The sequence below is a fragment of the Protopterus annectens genome, chromosome 8.part0, assembly GCF_019279795.1.
Source record: "Protopterus annectens isolate FY-2018-M chromosome 8.part0, PAN1.0, whole genome shotgun sequence".
NCBI lineage: Eukaryota > Metazoa > Chordata > Ceratodontiformes > Protopteridae > Protopterus > Protopterus annectens.
The window spans coordinates 1,216,776,150-1,216,790,968 of record NC_056741.1 but is presented as its reverse complement, the minus strand read 5'-3'; positions in this window follow the sequence as shown (position 1 = coordinate 1,216,790,968).

Here is a 14,819-nt window from a genome sequence, read left to right as displayed (position 1 = left end):
TTAGAGATATCTCCAGAGGGGCTACCCTTGTGGAGGGGGATGTTGTGAGTGACTTTCCAGAGGTGAGGCACATATTGTTCAGAGATAGAATGATTGATTAGTATAGAGATAGGACAGGTGATGGATGGAGCTGCTATTTTTAAGAATTCATTTGGTAACTGGTCAGCAGCAAGGCAGCAGGGTTTTAGTTTACTTAGGAGCTTTTTAATGTAAGAAGTTTGAATAGGTATAAATGAGAAGGATTTTGTAGTAGTAGAGGCAGGGGAGGGTATTATGAGTGGTAGATGTTGGTGGCTATCTAGGAGGCAGGTGATAGAGTTAATAAAGTTCAAGTTGAACTGTGAGGCTAAGTGTTCGGAGGTATTGGATGTGGAAGGAGTAGGGGTAAAGGATTTCCAGGGTGGAGGAGGTAGCCGATTGCCAGAAATTTTGTGGGTTGTGAAGGAATTTTTGTTGAGATGTTTGAAAGTAGTGTTTTTTACCATTGTTGATTTTTTTTTTCTTAGTTTGGTTTCATAATTGATGATAGGTGGTGAGATTGGTTTTGTTTTTGGTGGATTGGTATAGGGCCCTGGCTCTGTGCTTTTGTTTAATCAGTAGTTTAATGTCATGAGAAGTTAATCAGGTAGTAGATAAAACACCCAGAGTCCCATTAGTAGTTTTTCTTGCTGGTAGATGTAGAAAGGTCAGAAAATGAAAGTCTGATTTCATACAAAAAAGACTGAAAGAAAATAATAGTTTTCCAAAAACAGTCCAATCTTGCGACAGGTTAGCGCTTGAGCCGAATAAAAAGAATATAATCAAAAAATACTGTAACAGCCAAGCATGAGCAGGTACAGACCCTTGTTGTGTCAAATCAAATGAGATAGAGTCCAGGCATATAAAATAGAAGTATTTAATCCACAATCAACGAACAGAAAGATAAGCGCTTTCGCAGTAGTGCTTCTTCAGATCTATGACAAACTCTTCTAGTGCTTTGACCATATATACTGATCTCAATCAATGTTTGACAAATTAAACAATTAGTGAAAAACTCCACAGAATTTAAAAAAGACAGGAGCTGTTACAATAAAAATGTGTAAGAACAAAGCTAAAATACAAAGGTACAAATGTATATTATGTTCAAAAAGCATGTATAAAAGCAAGTATAAAAAGTATATATATAAAAAGTGTGCTCTTATTGAATAAAAACTGTATATAATATAATAAGAAGAAATGTATCAAGTTAGATGACAATGAGTTCATTTGATATTCCTTCTTTGCCTCAATTTTGGTCTGATTGAGGCCCTTTCATTTAAACCACACCCTTTATCTGCTTTTAATAATATGATCCATTCTGTTTCTTTGCCCTCTGTATAAACTTTGATGTCTCCACCTCTTGGGTTAGGGGTAATCACCTCCAGTACTTTGAATGAAAATACATGTTGTGTATTATTCATCATGACATGTTTAGCTAAAGCATTATGTATTGTGCCCCTTTTCATATGGTAAACATGTTCCCTCATTCGATCTCTAAGTGGGCGGTTAGTCTTCCCAACATAGAATGAGGAGCATAACTGACAAATAGCTAGATAGACAACATGTTGTGTCATACAATTAGCCTCAGCAGATATGCAAAAACATTTCTGTAAGTCTGGATGGAAAAAATGAGGTGTGCTATCTATAAAGGAACAAAAATTACAATGCCCACAGGGCTTAGTGCATCCATCTTTCCTATCTCTAAAGCTAGGTGTAGGGTAACAGAGCTTCCTTTTTAAATTGTTTTTGTTCCTATATAGGAACCCAGGTTGATCACCAACTATTAGTTTAAGGTCATCATCCACATGTAGGATTTCCCAATGTTCCCTAATAACGTCTTTGAGTTCTAGATGGTCAGATGAAAAATATGTAGAGAATTTAACATGTTGTGAACGTTCAATGTGCCTATCTGGGGCTGTTATAGGTTCATGCGGTCCAAAGTAGGGTTCACCCTTGGTATACCTTAGTTCATGTATATCATTCAAGTGTGTGTTTATTTCCATGTTGCCATAGCCCCTTTTTAATAACCTGTCCTTTAGACCATTTAGTTCAGCTTCAAAGCCATCATCTAAAGGATTCAACCTGGAGGCTCTGATGGCTTGGCCTCTCATAATATTCCTAAAGACATGGGGTGGGTGCATACTAGATCTAAGCAGTAGAGTATTACTGTGGCAACTCTTCCTATATACACCTGTATTTAATAGGTTATTTTGGAGTCTTTCAATATACAAGTCTAAGAACTCAATTCTATACAATGAATATTTCATGGTAAATTTAAGACAAGTTGTCAGGTTGTTCATAATAGTGTACATATTATAGAGTTGATCTAATGAGCCTTTCCACAAAACAAATAAATCATCAACAAAACATCGATAGAAAATGACATGCTGTTTAAATATCTCTTCACAAAATAAAATGTGTTCCTCCCAGTATGCCAGAAACATGTTGGCGTAGCTATGGGCACATGGTGTGCCCATAGCTACGCCATCCTTTTGTTTGTAAATGCTATCTTGGAACATGAAAAGATTATTTTCCAGGACTGACTCTAGAAAGTGTACAATTAGGTCAATTGTTACAGAAGAATAATTACTGTGCTCTTTTAGATAATCTGTAACATATGCCAAGCCTAACTCATTCGGTATAACTGTAAAAAGGGACTGTATATCAAATGTGACAAACATATAGTCCATTGTAAGCGTTATATCTTTTGTAAATCATACAATTCAATTAAAAATTGTTTAGAGTCCCTTAAAACTACCTTATTGTTGTTCAATACAGATCTAAGGTGCTTCTCAATATATACAGATAGGTGCTCTGCTGCCCAGCCTCGACCTGAAACTATTGGTCTCATGGGAGGATTTACCGGGTCTTCTTTATGTATTTTTGGAAGACCATGTATGACCGGTATAGTCAGAGATAGGATAGTAAGATATCCATATAGATCTTTGTCTATTAGTTGACCCATGTATATGTCACGTATTGTATCTTGTACATATCTAATAGTGTGCTCTATGTTCTGTGCTGAAACTTGTTCATAAAAGTCATCATTTAACATAGATATCATCCTATTGATATAATCAGATGTATCCATAACGACTATTTTACCACCCTTATCAGCTGGTCTAACAATGATATTTGGATCATCCTGTAGTTTCTTGAGGCTTATTCTTTCTCTATATGTAAGATTATCTCTCCTATGGTATGATTTATTGTTCATTCTATTACCATAGCAACTATGTAATTCTTCCTCAGTGAATTTCAGGTAGGCTTCAACTAAAGGGTGATTTAAGGGTATGAATTCACTTAAATTCTTAAATTTAAACTCTGTATTTCTGTTAGTAGAATCTTTGTACATTAATTTTAGCATGACATTTCTGCAAAATAACCTGAGATCCATAACAGTATCAGTTAACTGACTCTGACATCTAGGGATGAAATTTAAGCCTTTATTTAATAGTAAAACTTCATCTTTAGTCAGTATAGTATTAGATATGTTGTGGAATAGCGTTTGCCTGTCCACATTTTCCTCAGAGTCTTCTGAGGTGTATATTCTTTTGAGAATTTCCTCTTCTGTCTCCCCCTGCTCATGGAACGGGAACGGTACATGCCTTTCTCCGTTCTCACCGGCAGGGGAAAAGACAACTGAGGGTGTTCATTGGAGGTAGACCCTAATTGTGTTTTAGTTGTTTTTGGTCTAACTACAGATTCACTGTTGTGCTGTGGTTGCATAGATTTTTCATGTAGTTGGGTGGTTTTGCCCTTGGTAACCCGTACCTCCGGGTATAAATTAGCATTTGTGCTCACAGCAGTATGCACTAGATGTATAACATCTGTGGAATCATTGCTGTGATCAGTGGTTGAAGCACTATCATGTATATTAGGAATATCAATATGACTCTCACTAGTGCGTTCAGGCTGACAAATTCCGTCAGTCTCCCTTTCAGTAGCCACACAATTCATACTTGCTGTTTTCTCTAATGAGTTAACATTATTATTTGAATTCCTGTTAACAGGCTTATCCTGATTCACCACTCCAAAATTATTACAAACTTTTTCTATTGGTAAAGTAGTGGCTTCATTAGAGTTAAATCTAGGCCACATGAAGACATGGCCTCTTTCAAAATCATTTGTATCTCTCATAACTTTGTGGCGTTTCTGCTGTAAAAGCTTTAGTTCGAAAGCTGACACACTATCTAACATATTTTCAAATAATGGAGATACAATTCGAGTTGGAAATGCATTAAACAATAAGCGTTGTTTTTCTGTGATATCATCAGTTAGCTTAGACTCTTCTGGTCTAAAAAAGTCAATCAAGAGTCTTAAGTATTTGCGACTCACCTCCATGTTTAGTCGCTGCCATTGAGCTAAAAGTTCTGGGTAGTCCTTGCCTTGACTAGGCATGGTAAAAACACGCAGTCCCCTGGGTATGATATTTCGATCCAGGCACAGTTGAAAGTGCATCCTCTGGGTTTGTAATCATTTTAATTTCATGAAACTCTTTTCAGTCCCTTCCAGTAGCGCGTACAGCCTGTCTGAATCGACGCTCTCCCCTAAGGGATTACCCATAGTTGTTTCATTCTCAAGGAACCAGGAAGTGGTATTAGTTCCTCTAAGGTACTGCTGGAATCTCTTTTCAAGAGCGTCATTCCTTGCAGCCTCGTTTCCACGATGTTCATCTCTGGGAATGTCATCTAACTCAATGTTAGCCATTAAAGTGTATAACACGTCCTGCCCCTGTGCACAAGAGTAAATTCAATAAAAGTTTTCCAAAAACAGTCCAATCTTGCGACAGGTTAGCGCTTGAGCCGAATAAAAAGAATATAATCAAAAAATACTGTAACAGCCAAGTGTGAGCAGGTACAGACCCTTGTTGTGTCAAATCAAATGAGATAGAGTCCAGGCATAAGAGCACACTTTTTATATATATACTTTTTATACTTGCTTTTATACATGCTTTTTGAACATAATATACATTTGTACCTTTGTATTTTAGCTTTGTTCTTACACATTTTTATTGTAACAGCTCCTGTCTTTTTAAAATTATGTGGAATTTTTCACTAATTGTTTAATTTGTCAAACATTGATTGAGATCAGTATATATGGTCGAAGCACTAGAAGAGTTTGTCATAGATCTGAAGAAGCACTACTGCGAAAGCGCTTATCTTTCTGTTCGTTGATTGTGGATTAAATACTTCTATTTTATATGCCTGGACTCTATCTCATTTGATTTGACACAACAAGGGTCTGTACCTGCTCACGCTTGGCCGTTACAGTATTTTTTGATTATATTCTTTTTATTCGGCTCAAGCGCTAACCTGTCGCAAGATTGGACTGTTTTTGGAAAACTTTTATTGAATTTACTCTTGTGCACAGGGGCAGGATGTGTTATACACTTTAATGGCTAACATTGAGTTAGATTACATTCCCAGAGATGAACATCATGGAAACGAGGCTGCAAGGAATGACGCTCTTGAAAAGAGATTCCAGCAGTACCTTAGAGGAACTAATAACACTTCCTGGTTCCTTGAGAATGAAACAACTATGGGTAATCCCTTAGGGGAGAGCGTCGATTCAGACAGGCTGTACACGCTACTGGAAGGGACTGAAAAGAGTTTCATGAAATTAAAACGATTACAAACCCAGAGGATGCACTTTCAACTGTGCCTGGATCGAAATATCATACCCAGGGGTCTGCGTGTTTTTACCATGCCTAGTCAAGGCAAGGACTACCCAGAACTTTTAGCTCAATGGCAGCGACTAAACATGGAGGTGAGTCGCAAATACTTAAGACTCTTGATTGACTTTTTTAGACCAGAAGAGTCTAAGCTAACTGATGATATCACAGAAAAACAACGCTTATTGTTTAATGAATTTCCAACTCGAATTGTATCTCCATTATTTGAAAATATGTTAGATACTTTTACAGCAGAAACGCCACAAAGTTATGAGAGAAACAAATGATTTTGAAAGAGGCCATGTCTTCATGTGGCCCAGATTTAACTCTAACGAAGCCACTACTTTACCAATAGAAAAAGTTTGTAATAATTTTGGAGTGGTGAATCAGGATAAGCCTGTTAACAGGAATTCAAATAATAATGTTAACTCATTAGAGAAAACAGCAAGTATGAATTGTGTGGCTACTGAAAGGGAGACTGACGGAATTTGTCAGCCTGAACGCACTAGTGAGAGTCATATTGATATTCCTAATATACATGATAGTGCTTCAACCACTGATCACAGCAATGATTCCACAGATGTTATACATCTAGTGCATACTGCTGTGAGCACAAATGCTAATTTATACCCGAGTGGTTACCAAGGGCAAAACCACCCAACTACATGAAAAATCTATGCAACCACAGCACAACAGTGAATCTGTAGTTAGACCAAAAACAACTAAAACACAATTAGGGTCTACCTCCAATGAACACCCTCAGTTGTCTTTTCCCCTGCCGGTGAGAACAGAGAAAGGCATGTACCGTTCCCGTTCCATGAGCAGGGGGAGACAGAAGAGGAAATTCTCAAAAGAATATACACCTCAGAAGACTCTGAGGAAAATGTGGACAGGCAAACGCTAGTCCACAATATATCTAATACTATACTGACTAAAGATGAAGTTTTACTATTAAATAAAGGCTTAAATTTCATCCCTAGATGTCAGAGTCAGTTAACTGATACTGTTATGGATCTCAGGTTATTTTGCAGAAATGTCATGCTAAAATTAATGTACAAAGATTCTACTAACAGAAATACAGAGTTTAAATTTAAGAATTTAAGTGAATTCATACCCTCAAATCACCCTTTAGTTGAAGCCCCCGGGGAAAATTCAAAAAAAATGAAAAAGAAAAATTTTAACCCCTATTAGATTTTTGGCCGAGTTCTACTTTTTCTGTTTGTAATAAATTTTACTTGTTCCATTTTGTGTGGGTCAATGTTTGTGAGCTGTGTAGCCGATTTATGCTTTTAGGTTTACTTAAAATTCTGCTTGTTTCTAAAAAAAACAAAAAAATATCTTGTTTCGCTTCTACTAGATGTCCAGTTCAGTTTTCCTGGCTTTTTTGATTCCGTTCACTTAACTAATTTGGCAAGAAGTTTCCTGCTTTATGTGGGAGCATTAGCTCCTGTTGTCAGTTTTGGTTTAGCAACTTGTTGTTTAAGACTTGGAATTCTGTTTTCTGTCCCTACTTATTGAATTCCTTTTGTTACTAATTACAAACTCTGGTGCTAGCAAGTATGAGCTATTGAGTTAATGACTTACCTGTTAGTCATTTTCTGGTTTCAATTTATTTATTGAATTTTTCTTTGATGTCTGTTTTCCTTTATACTGTTTTGCCAGTTTCTATTGTGCTTTAAATCGATTGCAAATTAATTTACCTGTATACGGGACTGCTTTATTTGCTACAGAATGTATCGCTTGTTTTCCCTAAATAAAATTAAATTCCTGTTTATCTTTAATAAATGTCCTTTACCTTTGATCCTGATTTGTTGATTCTGTACTGAGCTTACTTTTTAAAGCGAACAAGTTGATTTCATAGTTCTATTGTCCGTTTGAAGGTACACACTTCTTAGATTTATATAAGCCAGTTCTAGCTTCTCCACCTGATAAAAGAAGTATTGTTAAACTACTACACAATGCCAGTTTGGCAGCTTATCAAATCTTGGCTTAAATGATTTTGTTAGTTAATTCTGGATACAGACTTTTTTACGCGATTGCGTTGATCATTTACTGTTTCTGCATTTTTCTAAATTGAACTGTTCAATTGTTTTGCAGACTTAACCTTAACATAAATAAAGGATTCCGATTTAGTTATTAATGTATTAGGTTTCTCTTAGGCGTTATAAAACAAAAATTCTGTTTCTCTACTAGCTAGTACCATTTACTTTGCACTGATATTTTTATAATGGAATCTTACTAATTTGAAGGCTTTGCTGTTCCAGTGGAACTGGAAGTATTAAATTGGTCGTTTTGCAGTTTAACGACTTATATTTGCTTTTAGGCTTGCATCTGCAACCCTGTTTACCGCTAAACTAATGCTTAAACTATACAGGGTTTCTAAGCTGAAGTGGCCTCTAGTTAAGCAACTTTAGTTTCATTCACTTTGCCTTTTCTTAATTTCTAAGGCAACATCTGCTTGATATTTTACTTTTGCTTTGATTTTTAGCCGTCTCCGATCTTAGTAAAATCCAGCTTAATTGTTTCTGTGTTGAATAAGCATTTAGTGTTTACTACTTTTCTACTGTTGCAATAATGATAATCTGTTTTCGCTTCTAACTAGTTTAATTTATTGAACAGAAGCCTGTTTAGCAGTCTGTAAATTGAAGACTTTGGATTGGAGTTACAGATTCATGAGTGTAATTTGGTGGTCTTCATCTTTTGAATATTAACAAAGTTGTCTTTTTCTTTATGCCCATTTCAGTTCACTTGTTCAGCCCCTTTCAATCTTTACTTTGGCAAGAATTACACCTAGCTTGACTCATTTTGTGTTGGAAAATTTACACTTGTATTTATTGATTTGCTGAACTCTTCTGTGCTTATGATTGGTGTTAGCCTTCTAGGCCCTGTTTTCCATGAAGGTAAAATACTTTTTATAGGCTTTCATTGTTTACCATTATTTGCCTCTTTGAATCTTAAATGAATTTTCTTTGAGTCCAGATTCTTTAATGAGTGCAATTTGGTAGCGTATTGTTTTTTTTAATTAGACTTTTCACAATTTTCTAAGATGCTTCTTGCTTCCTTCACTGAAAGTCCTGGGTTGCCCTCTGTATCCCTTCAACTTCATGGACAAGGAATTCTGGTACATTGGAGTTACATTCTGGTTCCTGTATCAGTTGGTTTTCGTTTTTCAGCTTTTCAGCCCTCTATATAATGCAGCCTTTTGGCTTGGATTCACATTTCAGTGAGAGAAGACTGTAAGTTTTACACTAATGAATATTAATTGGCTCCATTCCTCTTCAGTGTTGGTGTATGTTCTTTATTTTTATTTTGATATTACTGTTTTTTAGTTGAACTTGCTTTTTGGTTACTATCAGACAATCTTGGTGGCAGCAAGTAATCCAAGCTTCAGAGAGCTAAAAAGGACTTACCTGATTAAGTTATTTTGTGCTTTCCACTTCATTTAAGCACTTTGCTCTGCTGATACATTGTTACTGTTCTATTAATTCTGTTTTGCACTTGTTCTCAATGGTTACTTTTAACATCTGTAACTGCTGCAATTGTTTGTGTATTGATAGCCGATTTTAGCATTTATAAGTGTACTAACTGTTTAGCTTGTTTTCTGAAAAAAAACAAAAATATCTCTTGTTTTCGCCTTACTAAGCTAGAATAGTCCAGTTTCAGAGCTTGCTGATCCCTGGGCTTTGTTTGCAGTTCCTGTTACTGAATCTTTACCTAATTTGGAACAGAGGAATTCCCTTGCTTACCAGTGGGAGTGGGAAGCATTGAGCTGCCTGTTGGTCCAGTTTTGTGAGGTTTCAGCCAGCAACTTGTAGTTTATTGGTCGTTTTGGGCCAGTTCTAGCTTCTTTCAGCCCCTGATATTAAAAAGCTAAAGCGTTTTGGCTTGTACCTACTCAGCTTAGATCCGCGATGTGGCCAGCAGAGTAATCCAAGCTCCAGAGAGCTAAACAGCGACTTTACCTGATTTGAGTATAATTTTTCTGGCTTTCCACTTTATTTATCTAGCAACTGTATTTGCCTGCTTGTGATACATTGTTACTGTTTTCTGCATTCATTCTCTCTTTGCACTTGTTTCTCAATTTGTTACTTTTAAAATCTGTAACTGTTGCAAATTGTTTGTGTAGGCTGTGATAGCCGATTTATAGCATTTATAAGTGTTTACTGTATCTGTTTCTGCTTGTTTTCTGAAAAAAAAACAAAAATATCTCTTGTTTTCCCGCCTTACTAAGCTAGAATAGTCCAGTTTAAGAGCTTGCTGATCCCTGGGCTTTGTTTGCAGTTCCTGTTACTGAATCTTTACCTAATTTGGAACAGAGGAAGTTCCCTTGCTTACCAGTGGGAGTGGGAAGCATTGAGCTGCCTGTTGGTCCAGTTTTGTGAGGTTTCAGCCAGCAACTTGTAGTTTATTGGTCGTTTTGGGCCAGTTCCTAGCTTCTTTCAGCCCCTGATATTAAAACTAGCGTTTTGGCTGTACCACTCAGCACAGATCTCGGTGGCCACAGAGTAATCAAGCTTCAGAGAGCTAAAAGCGACTTTACCTGATTTAATAAATTTTGGGCTTTCCACTTCTTCATTTATCTAGCAACGTATTGCCTGACTATCTGACTACATTGTTACTGCTTACTGCATTAACGTTTGCACTTGTTTCAATTGTTACTTTTAAAATCGAACTGTTGCTGTGTAGCTGTGATAGCATATAGCATTAAGTGTTTACTGTATCGTTTCAGCTTGTTTGAAAAAAAAAAAAATATCTCTTGTTTTCCGCCTTATAAGCTAGAATATCCATTTAAGACTCTGACCTGGGCTTTGTTGCAGTTCCGTCTGAATCTTTACCAATTTGGAACGAGGAAGTTCCTTCTTACCAGTGGGATGGGAACATTGAGCTGCCTGTTGGTCCAGTTTTTGAGGTTTCACCAGCACTTGTAGTTTATGGTCGTTTTGCCAGTCTAGCTTCTTTCAGCCCCTGATAAAAATGCTAAGCTTGGTATTTAGGTTTACGGATGCTACAGGGCACCCGGTGCAATTTAAACATTGGGCTCCTAAATTCCACTCTTCAAATTCCTAAAGCTACCTTCCTGACTATACTCTGATCAATCCATAATAACTAAAGATCATCTCTATTGACTCCAAGGACTATTCTCTATCTGTTAAGCTACACTTGCTCCTACAGACTAACCTTGATAGGTCTGTTTCATAATAGTACCCCAAAACAAACCCCATTTCCGGTCACAGTCCGAATCTTCTTAAGTTGTCATCCTTCTAGCACAGGATCAGTTGCTAGTGTCTTCTCCTGCTCAGCTGGTGAACCTGGGAATATTGAGGCAATGTTACAATTGCCTCATGTACACAACAACCCTCTCCTCTCCCACAAAACACAAATACATCGAGAGATGCAACTATACAGCCAAACTGGAGGCTGAGCTCTCTCAACATAGGACTGGCAAGACCAGTCGGGAGGAGAAGGTTACCACACACACTATAGACCCAGTCTCACATAGTACCATCACAACCTCAAATCATACACATAAACACACAAAGACATACTGAGGCTCTGATCAAAATCTACCAAAACAGCAGAGGCCACCAAAGCAGACACCCAAACAACCACCACCTCAGAACACATCACCTGCAACACATAGACCTCACAGTCAGAGTGTCAAACAGTCACAGCCCTTAAGGCCAAACAAAATGCCAGACACACTAGTCATTGGTGACTCCATAGTCAGACACACTGCGTCCGCTCACCAGACTGAGTAAGGAGAAGGTCACAGTAAGCTGCCTGTCGGCTAGAATCCCACATAGCAAGCACTCAGGTCTCTCAACAGCAGGTACAAAGACTCAGTCATTGTCCACGCTGGTGTAACGACCTGAGATGTACCTCCTTGGACTACATGAAAAGAGACATCGAGGAGCTCTCTGATTATGTAGCCCAGGCGGTGACTGACCTTGAGCAGTATCTACCTTCCACCAGAGAATGATGCCTGGCAGAGATAAGATGATCAGCTTTTAACAATTGGCCAGAAACACTGGGTACAGCCATTCAAAGGGGATCAGTGTCACCCAGCTCTTACTTCCTGGGATGACATGCTGGACAAAGCCAGCTGCTTGGGCGGCTTGCACCTGTATCACCCTGGGACTCGGATATTGGCAAAGGCTCTTGCCACCCATGGTACCTTTTTAGGCAAGGCTCAAATTCTAAACCACCTACCACCCTGAAACACAAAAAAGGAAAAAGCAGATGTACGCCAATGCAAGTCTGAATCTCCAAATGCCACTTGCTTTCCAGAGGCCCTTCTCAGTATGGAAGTATGATGTCTGTGCTGTGACAGAAAAACCTGGTTCAAGAAACCACAAGAGCACCCCAGCACTATCAGGTTTTACCTCATATCGCTCAAGATTTCGGCCTGAAATCGGACAATACCAAGAAAGGGGTGTATCCATATTTCACTCCAAGGACTCACACCTCAAGACTGGTTTGCAGCACTTGCGTACATGAGGAGACCATCCAAGGTGCAATTAACCATAAACAAGGAACTGCTCTGCAAATTGCTTCAGCATGTTACAGGCCACCTCACAAACTCAGGAACCTCCATGGCCCTTCCTGAAAACACTACCAGAGGATAAATGTATCACTAAACACCATCAACTACTAGGTGACTTCAACTACCCCAGCATAGACTGGGGCACTACTCAGGCTGACACCCTGGCCCAAAGGTTCTGGAATTCATGAAAACAAATGCCATGGAACAGCTAGTTTACCATCCCACAAGGGAGATAACATGCTTGACCTCAATAAATGTGAACATGGGAGCACAGTGTTTCAACTTTGAGGTATACCCCTCACTGGTGAGATCAGATCACAAAACTAATCTAGCTGGAGTCTCTCACTAGCACCCCCCATACAAAATAAAAGGAACCACAGTAAGAACTTCTCGGCCGACTTCACACTTTTTAAAGACTGGTGTGGTCTCCTTTGAGCCCCGAGGCAGGAAAACAGTACATGGCTCAATCACTTACAAATGCCTTCTACCATCACCTGCAGGACTGCATGGACTAAGGTAATCCCAAACAAAACAAGGAACTCTCTGTACCAAAGGCAGCGTCCAGTCTGGTGGACCCCAGCCATAAATGGCTTTCCACACAACAAAGGGAGGAAGCTACTACAAGATAGAGAGCAAAATCATACAAAGGTAAAGACACTTAGCAGTCACTATAAAATTAAAAACTAAGAGCTCTCAAATCATCCAAAAGCAAATTTTGAGGAAAAATATTTAAAGAACTCAAAAAGACAATCATAAAGGCCTTCTTTAGCTATGTTAGAAACCTGTGAGGAAACTCTAGGTGTATATGAAACTAGGTTTCAAATGATGTGAAGATTGCCCAGTCCTATGGACATTGCCCAGCTTACTGGCTGACAGGTTCAGTGCAGGCACCACCCCCTCCCCAAAGGAGGTATCTATACACCAAATGATTGCAGCTACCCCAAAACATCTCTCCCAGCAGTAGAACTGCTCTCTCCCAAAGCAAAAAGCACAGGCATCCATGGGACACAGTAGTCCCGGCTGTGCCTCCTAACTCAGCCCATGAGAATTAAACCCACAGCTAGGACGGCGCTGTTGTCAAACACACACTCTGAATCACATTTTTAGGGAGTGGCACACATGGGTCCCCACTTCACAAAAGCGATTTTCACCGACCCTGAGTACCCCGGCCCATTAGCTTGAGCCAAGAGGCACTTGTCTGCAGCCATGGAAGTTCATAATGGACACCATAGGCAAGGAGCATAGGAATTTGCGACTTTGGATCCAGCAGAGTTTGGCTTTGTCCAAAAGGCAGATGTACCTTTTAAACTTAGGTGCGGCTTTTTGAAACAGTCACCAAAACTTGTGATGAGGAAAGGCGTCCGCTACAGCCTACTTACCTCAGTCTCTGAAACGCTGATACAATACCCCTTCGGGGTACATCATTGAAAAACTCATCAGCTTAAATATTATACACATCCACCAAGATGGGGTTTACCACCACTTAAACTAGCTGAGTGACAATACAGGGTCAGAGTTACTTTACAGCCATGTCAGACTCAAAGCCTGTCACAAGTGGTGTCCACAGGGTATTCAAGTCTAGGCCCCTCTTGTTTGAAAATATACTTCTCCGAGTACAAGCAAACACAGGAGGGTTACTTGGCGACAAAGTTTACAGATGACTGCAAACTGGAAAAATATAGTAGAAAACACACATCTGACAGATATCCTTCAGAAGGGTCCTGCAGAAGCAGGGACGCTGGTGCCAGAGCCAGCCTAAGTTAAATGCCAAAAATGCATAGTCCTTACCCTTCAGGGAAAAACAAAGTTACCCCTAGCTACCGAATAGGTGGCAATCCACTGAAGCACAGAAGAAGTTATCAGGGACCTGGGGACCCAGGTTGATAGTAGTCTGTCATTCGACACCCCATGCTTAGCTTCAAGTAGTTGGGAAGACCTGCTACATTTTACTTTTACCATATCATGAAGGGATTCTCATCTAGAATCAAGGGGGAGGTGTTTGTCTCCCTCTCATCACTCATCAGGGCCAATGATTGAGGTACAATGCCCCATTGAGATGTATCTGACCCGACACTTTTTTGGCTTAGCTGGGAGGCCCACAAAGTTCCTCACCAAAAGGATAAAGGGTCTCAAAATCTGTCTATGCTGCCCGACTGAAGAGGCACCAAGCTCTATTCAGTAAACTTGCTTCACTCAGAACACTGTACTGGGGCCTTGTCAAACTGGGTTGATGAATAGCTCACCTCAGAAAATCTAGATATCCGGACCACAAAGGCGGGGAGACTTAAACCTCGTGGCTATTAATAGGGCGTGCTGGAGGATAGATTCATCACCCAAAGACTCTATATGGCGGGCAAATCCCGGTATATGTGAGGGCAGAGCACCTGCTGGCCTTTATTCAGAGAAATGCTTGACCAACTGGATGGGAAGTATAGGAATATACCCCGGGAATTACCTCGATAATACTTTAACAAACGAGCTGTAAAATAATGGGTATATTTCCCACTAAAAGGGGGTGGCGTGAAACCACAAACTATAATTAGGCTTGTAAATGCGCACTTGGGCAGATAGCCTAGTATGAAC